Genomic DNA, 17,824 nt, shown 5'->3' with positions numbered 1-17,824 from the left:
AAACCTTATATATCAAATATTCACACTCAATTTTTCTTGGCCATATTAAATTATGAATGAAAAAGAGGAACCAGTGGCATTCACTTGTAAATTCAGCTTTATTCTTACCTTTAAACATACTTTTTTGTTTGTCTTTTAACTGCTACTTTATTTAAAAATAAAGTTTGAAGTTATTTATATTCTGTTTATACTACAAAATTTACCTTTTAAAATGTATAGTTTGGCGGTTTAAGTATATTTATGAAGTTATGCTGACATCTTGTCTAGAAATTCCTATATATCAAAAACAAAACTCAAATATCCTGATTTTAAAAATAGGCCAAGGACATCTCTCCATAGATTTCATACATATATTAAAAGATATTGATCATCATTTATCATCAGTGAAATGCACATCAAAAACACAATAAGAATGAGATATCATCGTACTATAGTAGTCATTAAAATAAAAGATGATGGAGGGATGAGAAGAAGTTGAAATGCTGAGCATTCTTCTGAAATGATGACTGCTATATAAAGCAGTATGAAAATTTCCTCCCAAATTAAAAATACAGCTTCTGTGTGGTATAGAAATTTCACTTCTGGGTATTTATCTAAAATAACAGAGAGAAAAATATCAAAGAGGTATTTGTACATCTATGTTTTAACAGCACATTTCCCAATAACCCAGAAGTTGAAAATCAACCCAAAAGTTCAGTCACATGTGGTGTATATACAGAATGACATTGTGTTGTTGTTGTTGTTGGTGGTGGTGGTGGTGGTGATGCGTGTGTATGTATTACAATTTGAATATGAAGGCTTTTGTGAGGAATGCTTGATCCCCACCTGGTGGCACTATTTAGAGGTCACTGGATGGTGAGGGTGCCATTTTCATCAATAGATCGATCTATTGAAGTGTTCATAACTTAATGGACTGATAAAGGGTCACTGAAGGTGTATCATATCCTCCTATCTCTCCCTCTGTTTCCCAGCCTCCAGGGGATGAGCAACTTTTCTCCACCACAGATTCCTTGCCAAGATATTCTGCCTCAACACAAACCAATGGGCCAAGTATGCACTGAAACCTCTGAAACTGTGAGCCCAAATCTACCTTTCCTTCATTTTATTATTAATGATTTTTATTGTGAAAATACCATACAGAGGGGTTACAATTACATGAGCAAGGTAATGAGTACATTTCTTATCAAGCATTGTTGCCTTCTCCTTTGTTTCCCCTTCCCATTCCTGCCCCCCTTCCCCCCCCCCAAAGTTGTAAAGTTCGTTTTTCAACATAACATCTTGTACATTTCATTGTTGCAATGGGTCCACCTGTATCCCTATTTAAACCATTTGTTTTTTCCCTTCCCCTCCCCAAATTATACCAACATCAAATACAGTTAGGTTACTTTTATCAGACATATTTTTCACAGAGTTGAAGAACTGACCGACACTATATGACAGCCCTACTGAAATAGACCAAGAGATCCTGTTAACTATCAGAACATCTATTTATGTTTAGGTAAGTTCTAGCATTCTTGATAGCAAGAATTTCCTCTCTGATTTTCATAAATAGTTCGGTGGGACTTGGAGAGGCATCCTCAGCTGTTAGTCTCAAGATTCTGAAGCAGGGCAGTTTTGCTTTCTCTTTAAAAGAAGTGAGATCTACTGTAGAGCACTTCCCATGAGAATCTTCGTGCCTCTTCTCCACCTTCTATTCTCTTCTCCTAGATCTCTCAGAGAGTGCCATAAGGGAAGGAAGTGAATGTGACAGGATAATCCATTCACAATATCAAATCCCAGGAATAATTTTAAAATAATATTGCTACTTTATGATCTATAATTGCATCTATGAAAATAATGATTGGTTGGCAGAAATAGCCTTGAAGACTTCCAATTTCATATGGGCTGGAATGATCTCTTCCTTGGTGTTTGCCAGGGATCCTTGGGCCTGGCAGAGGGCCTGATACATCATGACTTTTCAATTAATTATTGGATGAATGTAAGCCTAAAGAATAAAAATACCTGGTAATCTTAGGAAGTATCACATGAGAAGGAATGAGGTAATGTTGTGTGCAAGACTTGACTGAAAAACTTACTGAGCAATGTGACAAAAAATGTAAAATCAATATGCTATAAACTTGATATTAAAGATAAAAATTGAAAAATGTCAGCTGAGATTTGGCCATCAAATTAGATGGAATAATAGTTTGGAGGGAATTCAATGATCTACCTTGAGGAGGCCATGCTAGAATGACATGATATATTAAAACAAGGTCTGGAAATTAGTTGTATCTATTAGTTATTCTAGAGAATAAGCTGTCTTGCAATTCATAAAATATTGATATTGGTTTGACTTTTTAGTAGAAAACGAAAGCTTGGGCCTCAATTATCCATATAAATATCAAAATTTAAATATACTGATTATGGTAGGTAATGGAAAATATGAAAAAATAGATACTTCTTAACGAATTTGAAGATTGAGTAAATGACAAAATAAGATGCTATGGACATCCTCAAAGGAAAAAAAAATCAATAAAACAACAATGGAATCAGATCATTCACAATAAACCTGAAAGTCAAGTCTTTGAAACAGGATTCTGTGAAGAGGAAGATTATCTTTACAGAAAGGGAAAAAATGGTAAAGGACCAGAACAACGTAGTTCAGGATTGTGGGGTCAAGGACAGTAAACATCAGGAAGACCAAAACCAAAACCAAAGGAAACCTAGAAAAGACTGTAATGCTAGCAATAATTTTTTGAACTCATTCAAGGAAGAAAAGAAAAACACTTAGCTATGGTGATATGAAGGGTGTACTTAGAAATGAAAGGAAAAAGCTAGTACAATAAACAGAGTCATTGCTTAGGAGCTTTCTAAGGAAGACCTTAAAGGAATCTTTACTTCTAAACTAGTTCTTAACAAAGGCAGATCAGATCTACTATAACAAATGCAAGTCCATGCTAGGTATGGCCTGGATGTACTTGAATAACTAGATGAAAATAAATAATGTAGACAGCTTTCACCTATCCCAGTTTTTGTTGCTCTTGTTAAGAAGATGCTCTTGTTTACCTATTCTTACCTTTGAAGTCTAGCATGGCATGTGCTTCCTGCAAACATCTCCTGAGGGTTAAGTGTAGTATGGACTGGGTCACATATTGATCCATTGTTTTAGGATTCCAGTAAGCGTTCAACTTTCCCTTTTGCTGTGTGCTCCGTTACTGTGTTACTGTGTCCTCCCTACCTTCCAAACTCTTAGTCCTCAGGCACACATTTTGAACTTAGCAGTCTTTTCCACTCACATCTATCTAAATCTATGCACTCCATATCTTTTGTGTCCAAGTACTGGGGCTTGGTGAGGATTTTGTTTTCTCCTCCTCCTCCCCTGTTCTATAGGCCCAGCATCTCTTGGGTCCCCTGGGTCCTCTTCTGTTAATGATTTGTCAAGAGACTTTTAAAGGAACTCAGGAGTGAAATTGTACAGTCATTGGCATAAATATGCAAGCTGCCATAAACAGGCCACTCTGCTGGGTGATTGTGAAGGCAAGTACCAACCCTGAGTTAGAAGAGTTCCTTAGAGACCCAGAAGTTACAGACCAGTGAGTCTCATTCTCTGTTGAGCAGACTGGGGGGAATTTGTAACAAAGGATCATTCCACTGATCTCTGAAGCTGGTGCTTCTGAGCCTGCTCTTATAACAGCAAAACGCATTGGCCAGGTAAACCCGGGGACTGGAAGGGTATGGATGAAGAAGTTTGCTGCAAGAGCAACATGGGTTTTAATTTTTTCCCTTTTTCGTTGACTTTTTAATGTATTTTTTTATTGTCAAAGTGATGTACAGAGGGTTATAGTTACATAAGTAAGGTAATAAGTACAATTACATTTCTTGTCAAACTTGTTACTCCTTCCCTCATTTTTCTCCTGTTTTCCCTCCCCGCTAATCCCTACCCCCATGTTCTACAGTCCATCTCCAACATACTGTCTTGTGAATATCGCTGTTACATTGGTTTTTCCCTTGTCCTTTGTCTCACCATTCTGTTGCGCCCCTTCCCTTCCTTAATTCAGATACTTGTTTCTTTTGTATGTTCTTCCCCCTATGGTATATCCCCTGTTGTCACTGTATTTGATTTTAGGTTTTAATTTTTGTATATTCTATGCTATGTCAGCAGTAAGATTTACTTTGGGAGATAAATTATCTTTATGTTTCTGATTTCTGATATCATACAAAGTGTCTGTATAATCAATCACAAAAAGACCAGAAAGAAGCTTAATTCTGAAAAACAAAAACAAAAATAATAAGCTTGCAACTTGAAAAACCCATTTTATCAAATTCAAATAAGCTTTAAGATGTGTGAGTGATGACTTTGATATCACAAAATTTCTGAGCTCCTTTTCTCCCACCCCAACACTTCTTCTTTTCCTCCTTCCCATATATAAAAGTATATCTGTATTTATTTGTATGTCTGTATTTATTTTTGACTTCTGTTTTTGCTTTGTAATTTATTTTTCCCTACTCCAGCATTTGCTGACGGCATCTTTTTGGTGGCATTTGACTTTTTTTTTATAAATTGGTCATTGGGGTTAGAGGTTGGATCTGGCTGAGAATCATGTATTTTTGATATTCTTCTATTTCTCTTTTATTATCAGCCAAGGTATGTTTTACAAGAATCAATTTCCTTTTTTTCTTTCTTGGTTTATTATGTGGTGTAAGTATGTGAGAAAATCAACAGCATGGCAGATTCTTCACTTTTATTTTCTTAATCATCCATTATTTCTAAATTCAAGTATTGAGTGGTAAGAACAGCAACACATTGGAGTTTGAAAGAAAATTTAGTTGAGATGTATTTGTTGTGTTTCAACTCATTGTAGTTTCTATCCTAATACATGATGGAATTTTCTGCAGTTTTGTCAGCAAGGACCTTTACAAGTTGGCTCCTGAGTTCATCTGACTGCAATTGAACAGTCTCTGATAGTTTTCTCAGATATGGAAAGACATTACATAGTCAAACAGAAATGAATCCACAGTTCTATAAGAGTCCTGGTTCTTTTTGTGAAATGATATGGAGAGAATACAATCTCATAGTAGTAATAAGAATACATATTGCTACTGGTTTGGACATTGTTTCTGAGACTTCTCAGTGGACCAGGGCATATTTAGGATAAAATATATATCATAAGTATATTCTGATATTTTCATGAGTTTTAGAGTGAAGATAACAGGGGTTTTGCTTGACTTTTTATTTCTTCTACTTTGTTTACTTCTTTATCTTATGGCAAAAATAACTATACTCAGTGATTTTGGGAATAATGGAAACTCCCAGAATTATTCATTTTCTGTGGTTCCTAAAACACAGAAACACTGGAGATCTACCCATAGTTTGATGTTTCCTTTAGAGCATGTTCCCTTAGTTGGTTGAATTAGTACATTCTAAAGTTGTGAAATAGTTTACTCAATGGAATACATATTAAGGTTCATTTATATCTGTTTTCTTCTTTTTTAAAGGGACGAGGGATAATTTTTATATTTAAAATATGTTGTTTGAAAGAAATACTAGCAAAGTTCCAAATTCAAATCTTAAAAAGATAATATCTAAAGAAATTAATATTTCTATTTGCTTTATTTTCTGTATTTTATTCTCTTTTAAAGTGGGATTTAAAAATATGACAGTTTATTATTCTATTTTACTGTTTAATTTTTTCAAAGTAATCTTTATATTTATAAAAAGTTACATTCTGTACTGATATTTATTTTTCTACTAAAATCTCTGAATGGTATTCTGCATTTTTTTCCATATAGTTATCTTGTCGTGGTTCCCTACTCTGAGAAACGTTGAAATGAACTAGGATGCAATTCTTCCATTCTTTCTTTCTCTCTCACCATCGGATCTAAAGTAATACTCTTTTATACTAGATCAAAGCTGTAAGGCAATCAATAAGGCTATTGTACTTAGATATTTTCTCCCTTTTATCTTTGTTTTTGATTGTTATATTTTACCTACATTAACAGAGCCCCAAACTGTTACATACTGATTTCTTCCTTTGTCACAATCATGTGCTCTCAGTTCTATAGGTAAATAAGGGTTTTGTGCTCACCCCATTCTTCCACCTTTATAAAAGTTTTCCTGCTTTGTGCTTACCAGTTTGAATGAAAGTGTATAAAATCTTAGTTCACGTTTTCTTTCTTTGAATATTTTAAATATATTTTATATTATTTTCTTGTAATACTGTCAGACATTTGAAGAAAATCTGATTTTCAAAGTGTTATGAATAACTTGACTTAAAAAATTCTGGACAGCCTATATTATTTTATCTTTAGAATCTTGTAGGTATATTTGAATAAATCTTGGTACTGATTACGGTTTCTTTTCACTTCTTTTCCCTTTCCCTTTCTTTTTTTGTAGTTTTCCCTCTGTTTTAAGAGTCTGGTAGGTTTACTAAGATATACCATGCTGTTAAGCATTTTATTTGATTTCTAGGCATGAGATAGATCCTTTGGGATGTCAGTATGATATATATTTTCAAGTCACTTGTGGGTGTGAATGTTGAAAGGGGTGACATTGATCAAGATGCACTGTATTCATGAACTGCTTCAGTGAATAGCAATTCCTTTATACAACTAGTTAAAGATAATAAAAATATTAAAAATGAAAAAATTAGCTATTCTTGATTTTTAATTTTAGTATATTTTTCTTTCATTGTTTTCATTTTCTTTTTGTATTTTACTTCCTAGCCCAAAGTGATATTTTATATCTTAGTTTATTTCTGTATTTGTTGCTTTTAATTGCTTTATGCATATCTTGAATTTTTTTCAGTTTTCTATTTGTGGCAGCTTTATTTGTAATATACCTAACAATTCTAAAACAGTTCTTTTTACTTTTATTTCTATCCTGAATGGGGTTTTGTTTAAAATTAGGTTAAATTAATTCTTTTTTGGCAATACTGGGGTTCGACCTGAAGACTTTATGATTTCTAGGCTGGCACCCTACCACTTAAGCCACACCTCCAGCCTGTATTCAGTGCATTTTGTCTTTTGAGGTGATCTAGTTCTCATTTGTTTTTATTCTACAGTAGTTTCTATTATAGTTCTCAATTTATTTTTGCTCATTTTGAAATAGAGGTTTTTGTTTTTTTAACCTAGTATATAAAAAATACTTTTCTGGATGCTTTTGTTGATTGTAGGAAGTTTTTCTTCTCCTCACTATTTTATTTTTGTTATATTCACTTAGCATGAAAATTGACATGAAATTTTATAACCCATGTTTTCTGTTTGGCCAATGAGACATTATTTTGTCACAGCCCAGGCTGGTCTAGAATTCATGATCCTCCAGCATCCATCTAAGTGTTTGGCATTGCTGCCATTCCCTGCTTGGCTTCTCATATTTAAATGTGATGTTGTTTTCTCAAACTTTTAGGAAGGAAAGGATTTGTCAGGTTCTTGAACCTTCTTTTCTCATCGCTTGCATTAGCAGCTCAAACATTATACAGTCTTCCAATTTCAAATACCTATTGTTTCTGCTCCCTAGCTTAGCTTTGGTTTGGGTTATTTCTTTTGAGTACACACTGCTTTGTATTGTGTGTAGTAATTGTGCTTGTCATTCACTTTATTTTACAATAATTTAGCATGGGGTGTGACCTCAAAGTTCTACTGTGACTATTTCATTTATTTCCCCGGCTTTTTATACCTAGGACTCCATCCTTAGTTTGGACCTTTTAATAATAGTTTTGTTTTGAGAATTCAAAAGCCTGGAGGTTCTAGTCTCTTCATCCCTAGGAAGCTATCTTGCACATTACCTTTAATCACACTCAATCCCCTTGAGACCCTCTGCTCTTCTCATATTGACCAGGCAATCTATAGATAGGGCTCTGCGTATGTCCTCCTTGATCTCCTTCAGTGGAATTGGATGTGGATGGTCTAGTTACAAATGATTTAATGCCATCTTACTTGTGCCTTTTCATCTCAGAGATACTTGGCCCTGGACAATTTCTGTGAGATTTTGTTTTTGCTATCCACATTGTTGTATTTGTTTAGGAAGAGGTTTTGGAAATGGAGTTGCTCAGCTATTTCTTTATCATTTCTCCAGTTTTGCATCTATTGTGGCAGCAAAATGTAGCATAGTGAATAGGCTTAGAGTACATTTGAGTGTGATTACACATGTAACTCTGTGCATACAGGCCTATGTTTTAAACATTTACTTTGCAAAATTTTCAAGAAGAGTCCCGATTTTGCACACAAAGGATTCCTCTAATGGCATGCTTACTTACCAAAAATGTTTCCCATGTTCCTGTAAAGTCAAAAGTCTTAGAGAAACAAATGTGCCTTAATAAAAGAACTAGCTCAGTCTGGTACCAGTGGCTCATGACTGTAATCCTAGCTACACATGAGGCTAAGATCTGAGGATTGACATTTGAAGCCAGCTTGGGCAGGAAAGTTCGTCAGAATCTTATCTCCAATAAACTACAAAAATGCTGCAAGTGGAGCTGTGGCTTTAGTTGTAGAGCATGTGAGCCTTAAGGAAAAAAAGAAAAAGCTCAGGGATAGTGCCTGGATCCTGAGTTATTCAAGACCCAGGACTGGCACACATCTACAACAAAGAGACAGTACAAAAGGGAAACCATTATATCATCAATTTGTGACTCAACTTAGAAATTTTATTATGTTCCAAATTATATTTAATATATTTTTGCTCACTTTATGTTTATGCAATAATGTTATATTTGCACTATAGTTTATTAAAATTGAAAACTAAGCGGTTCAGTATTGTAATGCTGTCAAAGAAGACAATTGGCAACAATTGTCCTATAATAAAGAAACATGATATGTTGAAGAGATTGGGATTAATCTTATCTCTCAATATTTTGTTTAAATGACTACAAGAATTCTATGTAATAGACAAGTAATCTCAAGTTGAGAAATACAATTGACAATTTCTCTTGGGATCTGAAATCACTCTGTCATTCATGAGCATCAGAAAGATGATCACAAATCATCTCTGTTTTCAAGAAAATTAAGGGGCATTTGCAATAGCCAAATTTAACATTTCATAACAGGCTGAGCAACAAAGGGAAGACCAAACAGGTATATGAGAAGTTATAGATCAAGATACATGGCTGCAAATTTATACATGACCCAGAGATGATGTTTTCCAAAAGAAGAGTAAATATCCTATGATTTCAATAACAAAATGAATGACCAGCTAACAAGAGCCATTCTGATCCTTCTGATACCTGTTTGACAACATGAAAACAATACTGATGAATGTTGCTTTCACAAAGGGCAGATTTACAGATCTTGGACACAAAAGAGAGATTCTAAATTTGATGTTCTCTGGTATATGTAAAGGTAGAGGTAAGTAAAAGGTACTGTAGTTTACACACACAACTATAAAACAGAGATTTCAATAGCTTAGATAACAGTTTTAATCCATCACCAAAATGGATTTCTCTTTAAATATCCCATCAAAATGATTTTAACTAATTCTAAGATGATTAATAACCTAACATATTACTAGCATAAAATATATTGGAAATATTCCAAGTAAGAAGAATGGGAAAGCAGGAATGATAGATAATGCATAATAAAATAGGTAGTACAGATAATAAATAATATACTAAGCATAAAATACACTAAGCATAAAATATATTGCCGTAAAAGTATAAATATTATAATATAAATATCAATGAGAATGTAAAAGAAGAAATTAATGAGACAATTTCTTATTTTTAGAAGATTTAAAGTAAAAACAGAAGAAGCACTTTGAAAAGATATAGGGAGCCGGGCGCCGGTGGCTCACGCCTGTAATCCTAGCTACTCAGGAGGCTGAGATCTGAGGATCACGGTTCAAAGCCAGCCCATGCAGGAGAGACCATGAGACTCCTATCTCCAATAAACCACCAGAAAACCAGAAGTGGCGCTGTAGCTCAAGTGGTAGAGCACTCGCCTTGAGCTGAAGAGCTGAGGAACAGCACCCAGGCCCAGAGTTCAAGCCCCACGGCCGACCCCCCCCCCCAAAAAAAAAGATATAGGGAAACAACAAAAGGAGATGAAATTTGAACTAATAGACCACAAGAAAAATACTCAAGAAAATGTTAAGTGGATCACAAAACGAAAATCATATTGAAATAGAAACCAGTAGATGTTATTTAAAGTATAATGAGGGGCATAGAGGATATGTTTGAGAAAAAATGAGCAAAACAAAGCAAAAAAAAATGAAGGGATTTCAAAGTAAAAGTAAAAGTGGACACCATAGAAAGACTAAAACTATATGTAGGTAAGTTATTAATTATAGAAATAGAACTAAAGATATAAAAGAATATAAAATTATTAACAGAAGCTTTACAATTGCCAGATTATACAGTGCTCTTATGAATCTGACAAATTGCATATCAGACTGATGGTATGATTTTACCCTTCACCAGCAACATCAAATTGAGCCAGTTGCTTGTAACCTTACCAACATTTAGTGTTTTCATTAGGCTTTATTTCAGCCAATCTTCTTTATGCTGAAATATTTTTGTGCATGTGTGTACTTGTCCTCGGTTTTGAACTCAGGTCTTGGCTGTGATCCTTGAGCTTTTTTCTTTTGTTCAAGGCTAGTGCTCTCCATTTGAGCCAGCTTCACTTTCAAGGAGTCTCATAGACTTTCCTGCTCAGATAATATTTGAACTATGATCTTCAGATCTCATCCTCCTGAGTAGCTAGGATTACAGGCATATGCCAAAATTTTTTTACTTACATAATTTTTACTTACATTTCTCTAATAGATGGTAATGTTGAATATCTTTTTATGTGTGTATTTTTCATTTGCATTATCTTCTTCAACAAAAGGTCTCAATTTCTTTACCTATTTTTCTAGTTTTCTTTTGCTGTTAAAATTTTAAAAGTTCTTTACATATGAATTCCTCATTGGATATGGGTTTGCAATAATTCTCTCCAACATAATGTACTTTCATTTCTTACCAGTGTTTTTCCCAGAGCAGAAGATTTTAATTTTGATAAAGCTTCCCCCCCCACCTTTTAAAAATGGATATACTTTGGTATCAGGTCTAGAAGAAGCTCTGCCTATTCAGTAGGCTACTGAATATTTGCTTCTATTTTTCTTTTTCCTAAAAGCTTTATACTTTTATATTTTGTATTTGAGATGATAATCCATTTTTAGCAATTCTTATTTAAGAGATTAGACTTAAGGTCATTAGATTTGTTGACTATAAGTGTTCAGTTGCTTCAGTGCTGTCAATTGAAACTTCTGTATTGAATTTGTTGCCTTTGCAACAAATTAACTGGAAGACTTGTGTGGAAGTTTTTCTTGCTTCCTGTTCTTACTACATTGACCTATATGAGTGCCATTCTAATGACTAGTAACTCTTAACACCAGATAGAGTGGTTTCGGTACTTTATTCTTTTTCATAATTATTTTAGCACTCTTGGTCTTATGTATATCTGTATAAATATTATAGTAAGCTTGCCAGTATCTGCAAAACACTTAACCATAATTTTGTTTGGAACTTCATGAAATATGCAAAGCGCTCCAGTATAATCGCCAGCTATGATATTTTGAATTTTTCAATCCAAGGACATGGAGTTTATTTATGTAGATGTTTTATCTTTAGTTATTATAATTATTTTTGTTTGTTTGTGAGACAGAATCTTGCTTATGTAGCCCAAGCTGGCATCCTGCATTAGCTTCCTGAATGCTGGGATTATAGGCATGCTTTACCACACCCATTTTATTTCAAGTTTTTATAATTTTTCTTAAAATTTTTAACATAAATATCTTATATATTTATTATCTTTAAAACTATTTCATTATTTTAGTGATTATAAATAATGTTATATTTTTAATTTCGATTTCCAGATATTTTCTGATATTGTTCTATCAATTGTTAGCATTGGCATAGAACTCTCTCTCTGTAATTGCAAATGTGTTGATTTTTTATTTGTCAGTTTTTATATCACAACTTTGAACTTCTGTTACTTACTGAATTACAGGATTAGTATGTTTTTTGGGGGGAGTTGACACCTTTATGTTATTTTCTCTATCTTTAATAGTCTGCTTCAATTTCTACTTCGTTATTACATCCATTTGTGCTTTCCTATGATTTATACATTTTATAAAAGTCTCTTATGATTTTTGATCTGCCTATAGCATTGCATTTCACATGAGACTTTCTTTTCTTTTTTCTTTTTTTGTCAGTTGTGGGGCTTGAACTCAGCACCTGGGCACTATTCTTCAGCTCTTCTTTTCAAGGCTAGCACTCTACCACTTTGAGCCACTGCACTACTTCTGGTTTTCTGCTTGTTAATTGGAGATAAGAGTCTCTTCCTGCCTGAGGTGGCTTCAACCTCAATCCTCAGATCTCAGACTCTTGATTAGATAGAATTACAGGCATGAGCCACCAGCACTCAGTTCACTTGAGACAGTTCATGAACTCTAGGCCCTGAACACAGAGGTTTTTCTTTGTTTTTGTTGTTCTCAATGTACTATGTGATTTTTTTTTTCTTTTGGGTTTTATTTCCCCTTATGGTTTATCCTCTGTTGTCACTTCCTTTGATACCCTGGGTTTTGTATGCATGTTTATCTGAGCTAGGAAAGGAAAGGGAAACAACAAAATGGTGAGACAAAGGACAAAGTGGGAACCTATGCAACAGTAATACTCACAAGACAATATGTTGGAAATGGAAATGATCGGTATATCTTGGGGGGAGGTCCAGGGAGGAGGGAAAATGGTAGAAAAATGAGGAAGCTGGTCCCAAGTTAGACAAGAAACGCAATCACTACCTTACTTATGTAACTGTAACCCCTCTGTATATCACTTGACAATAAAAACTTTTAAAAAAGTACTTTATATACCTTTTCACAACCTTTACTTTTTTAATTTGTGCAATTAGGTCACTTAAATTTAATGTGGTTATTGGCATATTAAGACTTAGATACTATATTCTTTATTTTTTTCTCTGTTAATTCCTGTATTTTCCTTGTATCTTATGTGTTGTTGGACAAATTTTGAATTTTATTTTGATTTAGCTAGAGCATTTAGATTTATATATCTGTTCAGTTTTGTTTGTGGTTGTTAGGCAGTATACTACTTATTTATCAAATCACAATCTGGTAATATTATCACCTTAAAAGTTGAAATAAAATATAGAACACTTGAAACCTTTTATACTCCTTTTAATTCTCTATTCACAATACAATTGTCTGAAGATTTTCATATATATATATATATATATTAGAAACTATATACAACTGAATATAATTTGTATTCCAACAAGAATAACTTAAGAACTTAAGAGGTGAAGAAAAGCTTATTGCCATATTTATTTTTACCACATTATTTCCTCCTTTCTTTCTAACTTTGGAAGTTTCTTTACTGTATTATTTTTAGTTTATAGAAGTTCTCTTATCTTGACTTCCTCATGACCTCCCCCCCCCTTCCTAGGTAATTGCTCAGAGGGAAAATTCACATTGCTTTTCTTCATCTGTGAATATCACAATTTCTTCTTGATTCCTGAAAAATATTTTAAACAGTATCAGGTTGACAGATGACCATTCTTTTCTCTTGTCACCTGAAAAATATTCTGCTACTTCCTTCTGGCCTCCATCGTTTCTCATTAGAAATATACTATCATCCTAACTGTTAATATCATTCTGTAAACAAGCTATCATTTGCTCTGTTTTTCAGCTTGCTTGATGTCTAATCTACTTCCAGATTTCTTGGTTTTCTCCTTGTTCTGCTGTTGAGCCTATCCATTTTATTGTATTGTATTGTATTGTATTTTCTTACCAAAATTTTTATTCAGTTGTTATTTATATCTTATATTTAATTTTTGACATTTGTTATTCTATTGGTTTGCATTTTATATTTTTCTTTTCACTTGATGCATGCATAGAAGTGTTTATTAAAGCAAATTGATCATGATTGTATTTTTCAGAGTAGTTCGTCTGTGATCATGATTTTGGCATTTATTGAATTTTTTTTTGATAAAACAATTTGAGATTTCCTAGGTGTTGGTATTATAGGTATTTTTAAAATAGCACCGAGGCTTGGACATAGGGGCTTTGTGCTTTTGTTTCACTTATTTGCCCATGGCTAGGTTACTAACACTTGAGATATGCCTTCACTTCTGATTATTATTATTATTGTTATTATTTTTTTTACTAATAATATGTTTTATTTTTCTTAAAAGATTTCTTTTGCTTTTATTGAAATTATATGGTTTTTCTTTTTAATTTGATTTAATTTTATTATAAAGGTGATGTACAGAGGGGTTACAGTTACATAAGTAAGGTAACATTGTCAAACATTGTTATGCCCTCCCTCATTTTCTCCCACTTTGTCTCCCCCTGATTCCTTCCCTCTCCCACCACTGCAAGTTGTAAAGTTCATTTCCAACATAGTATCTTGTGAGTATTGCTGTTTCATTAGTTCACCCTTTGTCCTGAGTCATGCCATTTTATTATTCCTTTTTCCTTTTCCAAATCAGATAAAGGCACAGGGTACAACAACAACAACAACAGTGACAACAGTATAAACCAAAGGGGCAAAAAATGAAAGTAAAAAAGAAATAACTTCACACAGTACATTAAACAAAACAAAGCAAACAAAAAAAATCTCTCTTGTTTCCATATCTTGGAGTTCATTTTGATTAGCATCATCTTATATGGTCATATGTACATAACTATTGAGCTATTGTGATCCTCTGCTTATATCCTAGACATGTACTAATTATTACAATTGAGGGAAACTATGGAGCCTATGTTTCTTTGAGTCTGGTTTACATCACTGAATATGATTTTTTCTGAGTTGTTCCAATTCCTTTTGAATGGTGATGTCGTTCATTCTGATGGAGGCATAGAATTCCACATCTTCTTGATCCATTCGTCTACTGGGGGGGTCATCTGAGTTGGTTCCATATCTTAGCAATAATAATGCTAATGCTGCAGTGAACATAGTTGTGTTGGTAGCTTTAGTGTGGTCTTGTGTGTGGTCACTTAGGCAAGTGTCCAGGAGTGGGATTGCTGCATCATAGGGAAGCTCTATGTTTAGTCTTTTGAGGAACCTCCATACTGCTTTCCAGAGTGGTTGAACCAGTTTACATACTGACCAACAGAATAGAAGTGTTCCCTTTTGGCCACATACCTGCCAGTATATGTTATTACTTGTTACCTTGGTAAGGGCCATTCTAACTAGTGTGAGGTAGAATCTCAACATGGTTTTAATCTGCATTTCTTTTATCACGAGAGATGTTGAACATTTCTTCATATGTCTATTGGCTATTCATCTTTCCTCCCCAGAGAAATCTCTTTTTAATACTTTAGCCCATTTATTAATGGGGTGGTTGTTTCTTTGAGGATTTGTTATTGAGGGTTTTAACTTTTTGAGCTCTAAGTATATATATTTTTATATAAATTTTTATTGTGAAAATACTGTACATAGAGGTTACAGTTACATGAGCAAGGTAATGAATACATTTCTTATCAAGCATTATTGCCTCTCCTTTGTTTTTCCCCTACCATCCCTTCCCTCCCACCTCCACAACTACTCCCCCCCACCCCTGTCTAAATTGTAAAGTTCATTTTTCAGCATAGTGTCTTGTACATCTCATTGTGGTATATATATATACATATATATATATATGTATATATATATATATACACATATATATATATATACATATATATATATATATATAGGAATTCTATGCCTCCATCACAAAGAATGACATTACCCCATTTGTTAGGAAATGGAAAGACTTGTAAAAAATTATATTCAGTGAAGTAAGACAAGCCTAAAGAAACACAGGTTCCATAGCTTCCCTTATTAACTAGTATATGTCTGGGAAAAGTAGAAAAAGTCAAAAGCTATGTAGATATGACCAGATAAGATGAAGTTAAGTGAAATGAACCCCAAGATAGGGACACAAGTGTTTTTTTTCTTTCTTGCTATTGTTTCTAATAAGGTACCATGTGATTTTTTTTGTTGCTTTGTATATTCCTTCCCCATGGTATAACCCTTGTTTTCACTGTATTTGATCTCTAGATATATTTTTGATATGAGCTCTTGTCTATTGTATAGCTAGTGAAAATCTTCTCTTAATCTGTGCGCTTTCTATTTATCTTACTAACTATTCCCTTTGCCATGCAGAATCTCTGCAATTTAATGCAATCCCATTTTATGCAGCCTTTCTTTGATTTGTTGTGTTTCTGGATCTTTATTTAGAAAGTTTCAGCCAGTGCCATGGAGCCCGAGTGTATAAAAAGAGAGAGGGTTAGCACTCTCTTTGAAAGATGGAAGAGGCTCTTAGGCCTGACAACATCCATCTGCTTAATGCATTGCCACCTACTTTTAATTAATTTTGCTAGTTAATTGGAGATTAGACTTCTTTGGATTTTTCTACTTAAGCTAGCTTTAATCTGTGATCCTCAGATCTCAGCCTCCTGAGCTAGTATAATTATCAGCATGAACTAACTGTGCTCAGCTTTTGTGAGTGATTTTTTAAAATTGAATCCTGGGAAAATCTCATTCCTTAAACATTCTATTCACTCTAGTGTCTTAGCAAGTGACAAAGGTACCATATTTTATTATTACCAAGAGGCAGCAGAAGTTTTCTCTTGTCTCCATTGACAATGTAGGAAATGGAGGCTATTAGTTACTGTTGGATGTTATAACATTATGATTCATCTGGCCTCACTTTTCTTTCCTTTTTTTATTATGAAAATACCGTGCAGAGGGGTTACAATTACATGGGCAAGAAAATGAGTACATTTTTTTATCAAGCATTGTTGCCTCCTTCTTTGTTTCCCCTTCCCATCCCTTCCCATCTCTTCCCCCCCCCCCCCCCACACACACATTATACCAACATCAAGTACAGTGAAAGCAGGGGTTACACCATGGGGGGAGGGACATACAAAGCAACAAAGAAATCATCTTATAAATATGTTAGAAACAATCAAATGAAAAAAAAAACATTTGAATACTTATCTTGGGGTTCCTTTCACCTAACATCAACTTATCTGACCTTTTCTGTTTGTCTCAGACATACACTAGTTATTGCAAATAAGGGAAACCATGGGACCTATGTTCCTTTAGGCCTGGCTTACTTCATTTAATATATTTTTTTCCAAGTCTTTCCATTTTCTAACTAATGGGGCAATGTCATTCTTTCTGATGGAGGCATAAAATTCAATTGTGTATATATACCACATTTTCTTGATCCATTCATCTACTGAGGGGCATCTGGGTTGGTTCCATATCTTAGCTATGGTAAATAATGCTACAATAAACATAGTTGTGCTGATCTTTCACTATCAAGCAGATAGAAGGTTCTTAGTTACTTCTAGATTGGGATAGGGAGGAAGGCAGACTTCACATGTGGTTTCTACTGACACCATAACTCCTGGGTGGTTGTTAGTGCCTAGCAGAAATGAAAGTCTGAGCCTCCCTGTCTGACTTTTCTCATGTGGTATGGTGAGTTTTGTTTTCTGTTTAGCTGAAGCAGTGAAATTACTCCCTAAAAAATGTCACTTTTCCGGATTGGTTCTTTTCGGGTCATTTGGCTAGAGTAGTGCTTCAAAACTTCTATATTTCAACTCCTTTCTCATTGTCAGTATCTTTAACTTCAAGTCTTCAAAAAACGGAGATTACTTCCTGTCCAATTCTTCCTTTCTTGTGTACCCTGGGTATCCAGTCTGTTCCCTTTCTTTCCAAATCTTATTTTGCCTTATACAATATCCAGGTTTACAATTATGTTTAGTAACAAGAGTATGAAAACATGTATTTACTTCACTTTCCCAGAAGTATATGTTTAAGTTTTAAAACCATATTTATGTTATTTTTATATTTTTAATCACTGA

The 17,824-nt window shown here is 33.9% G+C and overlaps 1 non-coding gene across 1 annotated transcript; it reads left to right on the top strand.

Annotated features, from left to right (window-relative positions):
* Positions 1 to 16,217: 16,217 nt before the first annotated feature.
* Positions 16,218 to 16,340, top strand: LOC122100038. Its single transcript, XR_006146075.1, has one exon. It is a non-coding gene; the product is annotated as a U6atac minor spliceosomal RNA (small nuclear RNA).
* The last annotated feature ends 1,484 nt before the right edge of the window (positions 16,341 to 17,824 follow it).

This window comes from Dipodomys spectabilis, unplaced genomic scaffold, assembly GCF_019054845.1.
Source record: "Dipodomys spectabilis isolate Male_0828 unplaced genomic scaffold, ASM1905484v1 ptg000017l, whole genome shotgun sequence".
NCBI classification, from domain to species: Eukaryota; Metazoa; Chordata; class Mammalia; order Rodentia; family Heteromyidae; genus Dipodomys; species Dipodomys spectabilis.
The sequence above is the reverse complement of the archived record's forward strand: the minus strand, read 5'-3'. Positions and strand labels throughout refer to the sequence as shown.